The 14513-nt window shown below is 39.9% G+C and overlaps 1 long non-coding RNA gene across 1 annotated transcript; it reads right to left on the minus strand.

Annotated features, from left to right (window-relative positions):
- Positions 1 to 11088: 11088 nt before the first annotated feature.
- Positions 11089 to 13732, minus strand: LOC123040699 (uncharacterized). Its single transcript, XR_006418228.1, has 2 exons — positions 13483 to 13732; positions 11089 to 11814 (listed from the first exon to the last, which is right to left on the minus strand). It is a non-coding gene; the product is annotated as an uncharacterized lncRNA (long non-coding RNA).
- Positions 13733 to 14513: the final 781 nt, after the last annotated feature.

Below are 14513 nucleotides of genomic sequence, written 5' to 3' on the forward strand. Positions count from 1 at the left end.
GCCAAATAGTAGGGTGATATTACTCTTTGTCTTGGGACGTTTGGTAAGAGGGCCACCCTTCGATAGCCGAACTCCCATGATCAAACTTGTTAAACATTATTGTCCCACCTACCGTTAGCACCGTCAATGGTCTACCTAGCGATTGAAATCAATAAATCGGACCAACACCTTAAGTGTCTTGGCTTTCCGTGATCCTTCTGTCATCTTCATGCCTCATACATACCAACACATATCACAAGAAGGTCACGAAAGTGCTAGACAATATGTGCTTAGCAACACATATATTGTTGTTCGAGGATAAACAACTGCACAACTAATCTTCGATGTAACCATGCAAATATCAAATGGGCATTAAGCACAAACACTTTATCCAACCCCCACATCTCCCACACCCGAGGTCGACTACTCGCACATGAGAAAAGATCTTCAATCAAAAAGATCAAATGAAAGGAAATAATTTTGATATCATCGTAAATCATCACAATAAGATGTTAGAATAAAGAATGAAATGAGCATTACAAATCCCTGTCTCTCTAGTATGGAATCCTCTCTATCATCGTGTAGTTCTCAAGCGATATGGATGTGAATCTCGTTAGGGGAGTGAGCCGATATGGATCTAAGTGAAGCAAACTCTCTCTGGATCTGCTCTCTCTTCTACTCTTTTTATTCCGTAGTGTTTTGTGTATCTCGAATGTGTGCATTCCCTTCAAGAGAGTTGTAGGGTTTTAAGTGATGATGCACGTGGCAACGTGGCATGAGGTAGCGTGAACACTGGTACATACAACTAGCATGGTTGTACAAATGCTGAACTAGGTGGGACATTAATTTATCTAGTACAGACGTAGACGCTCATACAAATGCATACATACTCATCTTTATGAACGCATGTGTGTACACCCTACGCACGTTCACTGTGACTGCTAGGGTTGGGAGATGCAAATTGGCAAGTACGAAAGGGCAGAAATTAATCTGATCACTAACATTTACTCCCTCCGTCCATGAATAAGTGTACTTCTAGTTTTTATTCTAAGTTAAAGTTTTAAAACTTTAACCAACTATATACAAAAAAGTAATAACATATATAATATTAAATTGATATATTATGAAAATACATTTCAAAACGAATCTAGTGATACTAATTTAGTGTCATAAATGCTGCTACTTTTTTCTATAAAGTTGGTCAAAATTTTAAAACTTTGACTTAAGATAAAAGCTAGAAGTACACTTATTCGCGGACGGAGGGAGTACTTTCAAAGACATGAAGCAGAGGGCCACTGCCTTTGGCATGGCCAAACCAGTAATCGGCGTGTCCGTTTTTGGGCATCTCCCTCGGAAAACACAGTTCACCTTCGCCGTACCTCTCCCTCAAAAATAAAAACATTCGCCGTACCTCTGCTTCTGTTGACGAAAAGTCAGCGTCCACGAAAAAAAGGAAGCGCAAAACACAGCAGAGACATTAAGGTCACCCTGTGCGTTCGGTTTATTCGGTTTACATGGTTCAGTTTATACGGTTTTTCGGTTTGTACGGTATTAATACTTCGGTAAATACGGTATGAAATTAAAATACGGTTCGGTTTCGGTATATACCAAATTATTTCGGTATGGTTTCGGTATATACCATAAAAACCAAAGTTGACGCGAATTTGAAAATGATGTAATAATAATTTGCAAATTTATGACTCAAAACACATATTATTTTACACAAATAGTATATGACTATATATATAAGTATATATGCATGCATTAATTCATCTGTTGATGGTTATCGACATGCTTAGCATTTTAAAAAGAGAAAAGTGACTATGTTACAAGAAAATTTTACATGCTTATTAGTGAATTTGACTCATGTACAAGAAAAATGACAACTTGTATGGTTGTTCATCTCAAGGAATATAAATTTATTTTTACTTCGGTTTATTCGGTTAACCGTTCGGTTTTTCGGTATATACCATAAAAACCAAAGTTTAAATCGGTATGAAAAGTTCATACCATACCGAAACCAGAAACCATAAAATCGGTTCGGTTCGGTTTATTTTCGGTATGGTTTTTCGGTTCGGTTTTGAAATGCACAGGGTGGCATTAAGGTCGGTCCCCAAACCCCAGCGGCCGCGAGACTCCGGCCGTCCATGATCACCGGAGAGCTGTCCATGGCCTCCCTCCGACCTTGCGCCCGTGTCGCTCTGGCGCCGCCCGTCTCCGTCGCCAGCAGCATTGGCAGCTCGTCGCGCCGCTGGACCCTGCCCGTCCCCTCGCTGCGCCGGCGCGGCAGCCCGACCCTCAAGCACGTGGTACGCGCCAGCAAGGGCGCCGCGGATCAGCCCGACCAGCCCGCAGAACCGGAGGGGGACGGCGACGGAGAGGAGGAAAACCCCAAGGTGAAAGAGTCCTGCTAAGTAATTGGCCGTAATTTCTCCTTTTATCTACCTAGTACTGTCAGGAACTCGCTAATTTTTTTAAATAATACATTTTTTATTAATTTTCATAAATATTACGCTGGGTAAAAAAATTTCAAAAATAATACACTGTCGGCCCGCTGCAGGCCGACTGGGCCTAGTCGGCCCACAGCAAGCCGATTGGATTCCAGTCGGCCTACAGCTGGCCGACTGGCCCCTGTCGGCCCTCTGTGGGCTGATTGGGTCCTGTCGGCCCACTGTGGGCCGACTGGAGCTAATTAGCCCGTGGGCTAATTGTTTTTGCAAAAAAATAGGCATAAAAAATATATGTTTAAAAAAATGTTAATCTTGTAATTAAAAAATGTTAAAGGTGTATAAAAAAATGTTTCTGATGTATACAAAAATGTACAATATATATGCAAAAATGTTGACATAAAAAGTATGTTTTAAAAAGTGTTAATCATGTATTTAAAAATTGTTAAATGTGTGTATAAAAAATGTTCCTTATTTATACAAAAAATATAGAATGTGTATGAAAAAAAGTTGACACCAAAAAATTATGTTGGTGAGTTGGTGACAAAAATTAAATCAAGGTTGTGAAAAAAATATGATTGGTTGCTCTTTTTGTATGGAACTGGAACATTTTCCAAACATATTTTTTTGGTGTCAACTTTTTTCATACACATTCTTTTTTTTATAGATAAGGAATATTTTTTATACACACATTTAACAATTTTTAATCATGTATTTGAAAAAATGTCAACTTTTCAAATATATTTTTCAAACATAATTTTTTGGTGTCAACTTTTTTTCATACACATTCTATATTTTTTGTATAAATAAGGAACATTTTTATACACACATTTAATAATTTTTAAATACATGCTTAACACTTTTCAAAACATATTTTTTATGTCAACATTTTTGCATATATATTGTACATTTTTTGTATACATCAGAAACATTTTTTTATACACGTTTAACATTTTTTAATTACATGATTAACATTTTTTAAACATATATTTTTTATGCCTAGTTTTTTTGCAAAAACAATTAGCCCACAGCGAGCTAATTAGCTCCAGTCGGCCCACAGTGGGCCGACAGGACGCAATCAGCCCACAGTAGGCCGACAGGGGCCAGTCGGCCAGCTGTAGGCTGACTGGAATCCAATCGGCCTGCTGTGGGCCGACTGGGCCCAGTCGGCCTGCAGCGGGCCGACGGTGTATTATTTTTAAAAAAATTTTATCCAGCGTAATATTTATGAAAATTAATTAAAAAAATGTATTATTTAAAAAAAATTAGCCAGGAACTCTGGATGTGACACACTCACATACATGAGGGGAATTTTCGGGAAATTTTACTAGTACATTGTTTGCTGCTGTAACCTAAGTGTATATTCAAGTTCCAATTGAAATCTCCTACTGCGCTTTTGCGAGTAACAGGAAATTTCAGCTGCTCGTAGACTAGATTTTTTTTGTTCTTGCTTTATCCTTGAGAACCACACCACTTCCTTTTTTTTTTTTTGCGGAATCTGGAGAACCACATCACATCACACAGGTCAAAATCTTGGTGCATGCCCTACCCGAGGATTGAATTTTGTGTTCATGGGTTGTGCCGTTGAATCGTTCTCCTCTTCTGGAACAACATGTTCCTGTGGGCTAACCTTCCCTTTTGCCCAAGTTGTGTGCTTCCCTTCGTTCAGGGCAGCGTGAGGTGATACCGGGATCGCTTGGTACTCCCTCCATCCGAAAATACTTGTCATCAAAATAAATAAAATGGGATGTATCTAGATGTATTTTAGTTCTAGATACATCTTTTTTATCCATTTTGATGAAAGTATTTTCGGACGGAGGGAGTATCTTGGTAGTTTGGGCAATCTTGAGAGAGGAAACAGCGACTGTCGGAACTTTTTTCCACCAATTTTTTCATCCAGCTTTAACCAGTAGATTAATGGGGAGTGTTCTTTAGTTATAATGCTGCTTTCGTGCTGCCCGACCTGGGTGGTCTGGTGCTGCCTGGGCCGCTTCCTCTGTTTTTTGGGTCGCTTGATCGTTGTTTGTAATCTAGTGGGACTTCTTCCCCTGTTCTTTTCTCCTTCTCTATAATAGACCAACTCAGTAGCTTAATCGTGTTAAATGGCCATCTAATCCTACATTAAAACATTTAAAAACTACTGCTACCCTACTTAATGGAGTTTCAGTGTGATATGAGTAGGCGCCAAGAGTTGCTGGGATTCAATCCCTGCCTATAGCATGTTAGAACCACTAGGATCTCTCACCAGGATCACGCACACTGACACACATGCGCACAGGAGTAGTATGAAGCTCTGTACGTTTGTCAATAGGGCAAGCTTACATTCTTTCTACTCTCCGTCCCAAGTCTTCGATTTGTCAAATCTAAGACAAGTAATTCGGGACGGAGGTAATACATATTTGGGTGCCTCTTATATAGGCTTTAGGGACGGTGCTACATGGACCGACCCGCTACATTAACCAACCTAGACAGATCACAGCCGAACTGTGCCATACTGTCTTTCATACAAGCAATGCATCAAACTCAAATTGACTTCTTGCTCTTCCATGCTTGCATCTCTTTGGTATATAACAAGATTAATTCTTAATATGGTAGAAAATAATGAAGTAACATAATTGTTTCCCTTCTCTTGTGTTTTTTCTTTTGGGCCTTTGTCACACAAAGTAGAGTGAATGTGCCTTGGTGCTACTAAAGATGAGTGCTTATTTTGTTGTTTGTGATGATCCTGAATTCCTGATGTCTAAAGTTATCATTGTTTTACTTCACAAAATTGTTTCTATGTACTGTTTCTTTCCTTTTTCTTTATAACATTTCTATGTTTGCTTCGGTGCAGATGGTGAACGCCGAAAAGATTTATGCAGAACTCGAGAAGTTCAAAGAGGAGTATGCATCAAAGAAGGGTCTTCCTTACAAAAAAAGAGATATGGTTAGTTTGCCCATATTTAAATTTTGTTTTAGGATGTAGCTGCTTTTGTTATTTATCTTCGGCAACTGAACAATGGTGGCTCAGTTCATATATCTGGCTACTATTTTATTGAACTTAATTCCCGTCTTGGTCACAAAGCTAACATACTGTACCATAATTTGAAGGGAAATGACATGTACATTGAATTTATGCACAGAGAGCAGGCATGTTGTTTTATCGTTTTATAAGTGATCAAATCTTGCAGCACAAACAATCATTCAATCCAACAATGGTGTTGTTAAATTTCATACTAGTCACGGCGTGTAGAGGGTATGCGCACATATGTAGTGGTGTGAGTGTTGTGTGCACATATATTGTGGGTGCGCCTCGGACTCTTAAAGTTCATAGTAGGAGCATCATAAGTTTTTATTTTAGCCTTGTTGGTTAAACAACTAAAGAATGATGGAAATTAATAAAACTGTCTATCAGCAATCTATCCATTGATCGTGCATATGAGATCAGTGGCGATTCCATGTGTAAGCTGTGGGGTCAGCTGACCCCACAGCTTTTCTGATTGCAAGCCTATTTCTATTAATATTGTGCAAAAAACTAGGACATTTTAAAGGGTTTAGTGCATTTGAACCCACAGCTTTTTGGTGCTGGCACCGCCGCTGATGAGATTGTGTCGGAACAAACTAATAGCACAACATGTGTTGTTGAGACACACGATTGCGGCAGCTTCATGCCGCCTTAAGGAAGTCTAATGACCCTCCTACTTCCCATTTCTTTACATTGCTTGAGAGTACAAGGGTTTCTGCACTTGTACATAAACATCACAATAGCTGGTAATGTACATGTCATGATTTGATCATCTTATCCTTGTAGCATTATTTGCTTCCAGTCTAAAGCTTTGGGTGAAGGGGGGTATCTATTCGAGAAGTCCCAACCATGTTCCTTTTCTGTAATTATGGACAGTGTCGACGTTGAATTTCTTCCGATATTATGATGGTGTTGTGTGTTGTGAAAGAGGGTTGAGATGGGGTAGGATCTTGAGGGGGTGTTGTCGGGGACAACAAAGACACAGTTTTTACCCAGGATCAGGCTCCCGAAGAGGGTAATGGCGTCCCACCACCAGTTTATATTGATATGAGGGTTTTAAAGAATACACGAATTATATTGCATCTACAAATTAGCTAGGTCTTGCAAGAATGGCTTTAGCCTTCGGCAGGGGTCGAGCCCTTATCTAGAGATATCTTCTTGGGAAACAAGTCTTCAATCTTTGCTCTTTGGTATGATGTGCTATGAGTCGACCTCCTACCAAACTAGGTAAGTTATCTCCTAGTTACAACAGGATCTAGGAGTCAGCATGTCCATCATTATCTCTTCTTCAAGTACTTACCAATAGTCAGCACTAGTTCCGATATATAACAAAGCTAGTATCCTGAATATTGATAGAAATGTATTTATATCCTTGTTAGTGACCTAGTCCACTTTATGAATAATTAACTCTTTCTGAAAGTTAGAAAAAAATGTTCATTTGAGATTTAATAGAAATGATTCATAATCTCAGTATAGAACTAATGTGTTCTTTTTCAACGGATCAGACTGATGAGATGTTCTACAACGAGAAGTGGAAAATATATAAGTATATTCGGGAGATGATTTCTTCCAATCCAAGCATTTTGGTTAGTTATCTTTATTGCATGTTTGTTATAATTTATGGAAATATTCTTTCTTGTGCATTCTGGTTAGTTTTCTTTCTTGCATGTTCGATCAAATTTATGGAGCTGTTCTTTCAGATTCTAGTTTATAGAAAATAACTTTGTATTATGGGCAGATAAGCCAGAAGCATTGCCATTTTGTTTCTTTCATTTGTGATACCGATACCCTATTTTTGTGGAATACAAGTAGTACGTGTGCAAGCAACATCTAACTATAGTGTAAAGATCTGCCAAAGGAATGAAAAAAAATATCAATAGGAATTCAATAAAATGATTTTACATTCCCAACTCAATATTAAGTATTGACTAAAAGTATATGAGTTGGGGAAAAAATTCCGCTGCTGTGTTTTTTTTAAACCGACCTAACTTCTGTAAAACTTTAGCATGAACACTTTGATTTAAAATTCCTGATGGATTTACGCAACAACGTATTTATAGATATGAAACACTTGACATCATTAGGAACACAATTGTCTTGCATGTGGATCATTGGATTAGCTTATCTGATCTTGGGCCTTAATGTTTCTTTTGAATGAACTACTTATGATTTCTAGTATATATAATGACATTTGTCCACTCCAGTCTTCCTCCCTTCTTATAAATAATATCAAGTATGTGTGTGGGTCACGAACTTGATTTTATATCACCTCAACTGAGGTTGGTGGGTCACGAACATTGATGAATCATTACATTATTGATCATCAATATTTAGTTTTTGGGTTTAAAAACGTATTATCATCATTTTGGTGTTGTCAACGAACAGTTCCAATTGTTTATTAAGATACATAGTGCTAATCTAACTTTTAAAATTGTGCTATTATACATTGAGTCGGGGGATAACTGGTACAGTACTTTGGAAGCTAAATACTACTCCCTGTGATCCAAAATAAGTGTTGCAGTTTTGAACTGAGGTTGGTTCAACCTTAGTGCAAAACTGCGACACTTAGTATGGATCGGAGGTTGTATTAAGGTTGGTGTGTCGGAACACAGATGAATCATAGCAAACCAGAATATTGTTATAAATGAGGTTGGTGTGTCGGAACACAGATGAATCATTACATTACTCATCGTTAGTATTTAGGTTTTGGGTTTAAAGATGTATTCGCAGCACTGTGGCGTTGTCAACCAATGGCTGCGATTATTTCGTAAGATACTTGGTGCTAATCTAAATACAAAATTGTGTTTTTATACATCTGCTCCTTTGGAAGCTTCCTTGATGTTTTAGAAAAGAAGCAAAGATGTCTTAGTGTGTGCTACAGTTAGGGATCTGGCTCTAGAGGTGTACGCAACTTTCACTGATTATTTGTTAATTGGGTGAAACTTGTAGCATGTGGAAACCGCTCTGTCACAGGAACTGTTAATCCAGGCTGGTGACGCTCTGGATTTGGCTAAAAATATCGTGGTAATTTCATATTTTTTGCAACTCTCTTATAACTACTTGGTGTGTACCTTTTTTTTCCTTTCATTGTGTCCTCACAGTTAACTATTTTTCGTGCATTCAGTATAGTGCATCTTACAGGCTCAAGCGGACAAGTGAAATTTCCGTGAATACGACGGAGCAGGTACTTAATGTTTTTTGTATCCATAAGGAAATGTTTTTATGTGTCTAGGAGTAAATTGCTTGTGGGGTCCTTGAACTTTCAATAATGTATTACAAAAGTGCATGCTTTAGCATTATATTTCGATTAAGGATGGGTCATTTCTGTACTCTGTTTTTCCCTCTGCTATATGCATTGAATTACTCACGATTTCACAAAACACAGATGGTTCGGATCTATGCTTCCACCTTCATGAAAACCGCCGAGGACGTCTACCATGGGAAGACCAACACGGCAACCCTCTGTTATTATCTCGACGCTCTCGGAGGTTTGGCTGCGATCAGCCACATCTTATTCGTCGACACTCTAGACGCCGTGAACGATGTACTGCTCGAAGAAGGTAAACTGAAGCACAGCCCCGACATCGACGCAGAGGCTGCTTACCGCAGGTTTGAGCAGAAACTGTCTCTTCCGGAGCGGAAGGTTTGGGCGAGGGGTTTACTGTTCAAACCATGTGAGGTACAGATATCTATATCTAGTTATGAAAGAAGTCATTCGGTCGCTCCAGGCCTTTTATTCCCCAAACGCATGCCGATCTGAAAGCCCGGGTTAATTCTGCGCTTCTTATTGCTGCTGCTGTTGTTGTTATCCCCTGCAGATTCTAGAGCAGATAGTCTGCCCTGCGACCAAGCACACGAGGCAGTTCATTGCACAGATGATTGGGCTGCGCAAGGATGCGCTAAACCAAGTCCCAGGTACGTTGGCAGCTTTTATTATTCTCCAGATATCGGGCCTGCACTGGAGAGTTTCTTCGTGATTTCGCAATGTCGTCGCTGATTTTCGTTCTCTCTTCCATTGTTGCAGATGAGCACAAAATTCGATCCGACCGGCTCTGAACGAGAACTGTGTTCGTACTATACATGCTAAGCTTAGATGCATGTATTGTTTCAGAAGGAATAGTGTGTTACCTCTATTCGGCGCCTCTGTTATGCCGGATTTCTCTTGAATTGTCGTAGTTTCATACAGTATATCCTTCTGTTGAGGAATTATGTGTTTCTACTTGAGTTTATTTTTCGGGTTTGTGTGATTAATCGAGTATGGCCGTTTATATTACTACGTAGTTAAGTACTTCCTCCTTCCCAATATGTTGGGCGTATTAGGATTTAGCATGAAAATTAGCGCATCGTTTATTACAGTTTGCTTGCAATGGAATCAGCAATCTCAAGAGAACAGGGGTGCATTGGGCTGGTCTTTTTTGCTTCCTCGCACGGCTGCTGTCCTGAGGTGGTTAATGTCCGAGGACACAACAGGGATTTCTTCATTTAGTTGTATGTGTGTATGTATAGCCCCTCCGAGAGTGGACACATGCTTTTATTTCATAAAAATTGATGTAGAAGTTTCAAAAAATCCAAAAGAAATATGGTGGGTTGGGGAGGCCCCTAGAGGAGGGAAAATATCAGGTGATACCATGTCTTAGGTGCTCCCATGATACGAGCTTCTGGTCCGTTGGATCTCAGATCCAACGGCTCCTGGGAGGTTCTGAAAGGCTGCCATACTTGTTCGTAATTTTTGGACTACAAGAGGACTTTTTTGCAAAATGTTAAAAGCCTTCCTGAAGCCGTTGGATCTCAGATCCAACGGCTCCTAGGAGCTCGTATCATGGGAGCATCTAAGGCTCGGTATCACCTGATACCTGCCCGCACACAAGTTCCTTTTCCTCCTGCGCCCCTCTCTGGTTCTCTCTAGTCCTCTAATAGAGAAGCCACGTGAGGTGCGGGGCCCCCAAGTTGCCAGAAACCAATAAAGGTCCTCGGAGGAGCATGCTTTGCCTGTGAGGAACTAACTTCGGCAGAAAGGACCTCGGATTGGAGTCCTCGGACCAAAGATCTGTTCGGAACTGAGATGTCAGGAACTCACCTACGAAGCCGATGACCGAAGAAGAAACCGCTACACTGGAGGAAGGATCGACGTCCTCAACATGAAAACTAGTTCAGGAGCTACTGATGGTTCATTGACCTGGCCTAATCGGGTACGGCGCTGGGAAAATTGGAGGGCTAGGGTTTGGTGCGACGACTCCGTCTTATATAGCTCAGAGTCGGACAAATCGGTTAGTGCAACGGTCAGTACATGATGAATGTAGAAGGTTAGCCCCTCCCTAGTTTGTATTATGATGATCAGAAATTTAAATCAGCCTTTGATTAGTGTCAAGGGAATTTCTCATCAGCATGTTGGGACAGTGCATGAATCTGGACAACTGAGGAACTTTTACATCATCAGCATGTCTGTATTTGTAAAATGAACATTAAACCCCCAAAGCCGTACTAGTTGTGATTTAGTTTGTGCAAATGTCCCCTGGATGACCATCTATTGCTTACTGCATCATCAGGTGTGCGGCAGCAGCAACAACGCTGGTGCCATCAAGGGGCGGTAGATACAGGATGCTTACTGTCAGCAGTATGCCTTGTGATGACAAACTGAACTGTGATATCACATCAACGTTAGCTAATTCACGGTTGAATTTCCATGAAAACTTTGTGTTCGTTGACATCCATATCCACTGGTTGGTGGTTGACCCATTTGCCAACCCACTCACATCCCTGCCGCTCCGCAAACCGACATCACATCAAGAGGGGATTTTAAAATTTCAACACAGACTCAACTCATATGTGAAATTGACATTAAGACGACATAGGCAAGCTAGATATCGAAATACTACAGCCCGTTTAATCCTTTACTCTCCACACTAGAAACCGGGTGAACTTATAATTATCAATCACCACCCATAGCCCTTCCCTGAAGTATATTCCTCATCCCAACCTGGTTCAATTCCAGCATTTCAACCTCGGTACAGCGGCTAACACCGGGCTTTTTGGACATGACCTCCAGCTCAGCCTCAGTTAACCAGGCGACGAAGCCGTGAAATACGGTATCGAAAGTGGTGACCATGCGTGGTTTACCCGAGTCAGTGAGGTTGCTAGGGAGGAAAGACTGGAACCAGCTTTTGCGCGCACCGTCGTCCATGATATCGGCTTCTGGAGGTGGCCTCTGGATGTACACGATGTACTCCTTGTATGATGAAGAAGATGCATGTGGCATGGAAGTTGCAGCAGACAAGGGGGATAGCAAGATCGTTGCGGCGGAGAAGAGGCATAGCAAGACTGCAGCCACTATAATGTAGAATGCCTTTGCCATTTCTTCAATGTGTCGGTCCGATGTTGCGGAACCTGTCATTGAACATTTTACATATAAAAAAGGTACAATGATCAAATACTCCACAATATAAGATGTTTTGGTTAGCTGCTCTAGCTAGCCAAGAGGTCTTATACTCTGGAACAGAGGAAGTAGATCGTTAATATAGAAGGGAATTCAGCAGGAATAATGACAAGGATAAAAACACCAAGTCAGAACTGAAAAAAAAACCCTAAGCAGAACAACTTAGTAAAAATCAATTCAAATTAACTGTACCTCAACCTAGGTATAAAAGTAAATAGAAACAGCTACAGAAATAAACAACTAAACGAGAATACATTATAGTTTAGCATATATAAAACTAAAAAGGAATACACTATTACACATGCAATAATTTGCTGGTTATGCAACACAGTTGACATTCGTTTGTTAAGACTGAACACTACTTACGTATAACATCTCATCTACCAAATGGCGGCAATTCAATAACCTAGAACACATTGTCAAATCCGCTGGTGCAAACCGTAATTGAAACACACACACAAACCAAAAAAAAGATCAGAAAACAAATCCACTTGTCCACTAGAGCAACAAATTCCAGATTCATCAGTAAACGAACGCAGACTAGTCAGATTATTCAAAATCATGATTAAGGAGACAAAATTAAGATTTACTGAGCATATACATGATACGAATTAGGACAAATACATAATTACAAAAACAAATCTCGGTGACAAATTATCAGATTGTTGCATGAGGTAATTAAACCACAAAAGGCCATATGCCATAAACAAAATTTTACAGAAATATGTTCTGGAGTACAAGTACAGATCATCACACAGTTGTGTAAAAATTTAAGCAGTTAGATTCAACTACTTTGGGCATGAACTGTGGGTACACCCATAGAGGACTTACATCAAAACAGTGTGGCATCAAAACGTCAGTGCATAAACAAACTGATAATAAGTACTCCCTCCATCCCATAATATAAGAACATTTTTGGCATTAGTATAATGTAAGAAACGTTCTTATATAGGAACGGAGGGAGTACCACTTAACAAAGGCTTTAACTGTTTAGCATACAATAGAGGAGTGACGGAGGTTAATCATAGTTGAAGAACCAAACGAGTAAAAAATGCATGTTTTCAGGAACATATTTTTTGATAAATAATATTGCATATTAAATTGTAAAAGCAGTAAATTGTCTACAACTGTTTTGTTGGCCATGTACTGGACAAAAGCATGGAAAGCACAGATCAGTAATCAGGAGGGGCGGGGGGATTGGGGATGATGCAATTGATCATCAATAATACAAGTGTACAACTCAAAGAGGCAGAACACCTGGACCCTTTGATAAAAATATACACAATTTTAGTAGTGATGCATGCTATTATCACAATATCAAGGACAGATCTGAGCAGCAGCATGAGCTGATTAATATCTGTAGCGTTTGATATGGTCAACAATTATTTATTCAATTGGGTGTCAACTCTCAACAACTTGAACTGTCTAACATGATCTGAGAATACCAACACTGCACATTCCTTAATCCTGACAGTACCTTCATAATTATACCTAGTGCTAGTGGCAACAAGAGATGTACTCCCAACAGAAAGGAGCATGGCACAATCATTAACTAACTAGATCCCGACGGAAGCATCAAGACTGCAGGAGAATGGGCAAAGGAAAGGGAATGAACTCACTCTAACTGTCGCGAGGGTTGGATCTGGAGGTCGCGGGGGTGCGCTGGCGCGGCGGCTCGTCGCGGGCAGCGGCGGGAGCGCGGCCGCCTGCAGCTCGTCGCGGGCGCTGGGGAGCGGCGAGCCGGCGAATCGTCGCTGGTGCCTGGTGGACGCGGGCGCCGGCAGCCAGCGAGCGGCAGTTTTCCCTCCTGCGTCGCCGCGTGCGTGCAGGAGGCGGCGCGTCCGGAGGTGCGTTGCAAATTTTCGGATTTCTTCCTCACCAGTCCTTCCCTGAACAGGTTTTTTCGTCTTTTGGTTCGTTTTTTCCTTTTCTTTTGTCTTTCGTCTTTCTTTTCTGTATTTTTCTTTTTATTTTTTCATTCTTATTTTCCTTTTTTTTCTTTCTTTTATTTTTTCTGAACATCTTTTCAAATTCATGAATATTTTCTTGAAATCGTGAATATTTTTTTAAACTCGTGAACATATTGGAAATCATGAACATTTTTTTAACTCATGAACATTTTTTGAATTCATGAACATTACTATTTGCAAATATTTTTATAAAACTATGAATATTTTTTTGAACAATGTTTTTAGAATCGACGAAGATTATTTTGGAAATTGGTGAAACAATTTTTGAAATTCACGAACATTTTTTGATTTAACAACATTTTCTGAAATGCATAATCTTTTTTGAATCAGTGAATATTTTATGAATCAATAAACTATTTTGTAATTCACGAACAGTTTTCAAATTTTTAGGACATGTTTCTAAATTCTTGGACATTTTTTGAACTAACAAACATTTTTATTCAATTTCCGGAACCATGGATACGTCCATATCGATCCATATGAGCACACAAATGATATTCGAGTCAACATTTGGTTATCATGTGATGTTCCCTTTGCTTCCCGATACTTCACAAAACTTGGTATGTGTCGGTATCCTCCTAAGTCATCACATGCTCACTATACTGAAATCCTTGTTCTTCTTTTCCGTTGTCATGTTCCGGCATCCCTGTGACGAAGTCACCCGTGTCTAGCCAGACGAT

Source organism: Triticum aestivum, chromosome 2B (assembly GCF_018294505.1).
Source record: "Triticum aestivum cultivar Chinese Spring chromosome 2B, IWGSC CS RefSeq v2.1, whole genome shotgun sequence".
NCBI lineage: Eukaryota > Viridiplantae > Streptophyta > Magnoliopsida > Poales > Poaceae > Triticum > Triticum aestivum.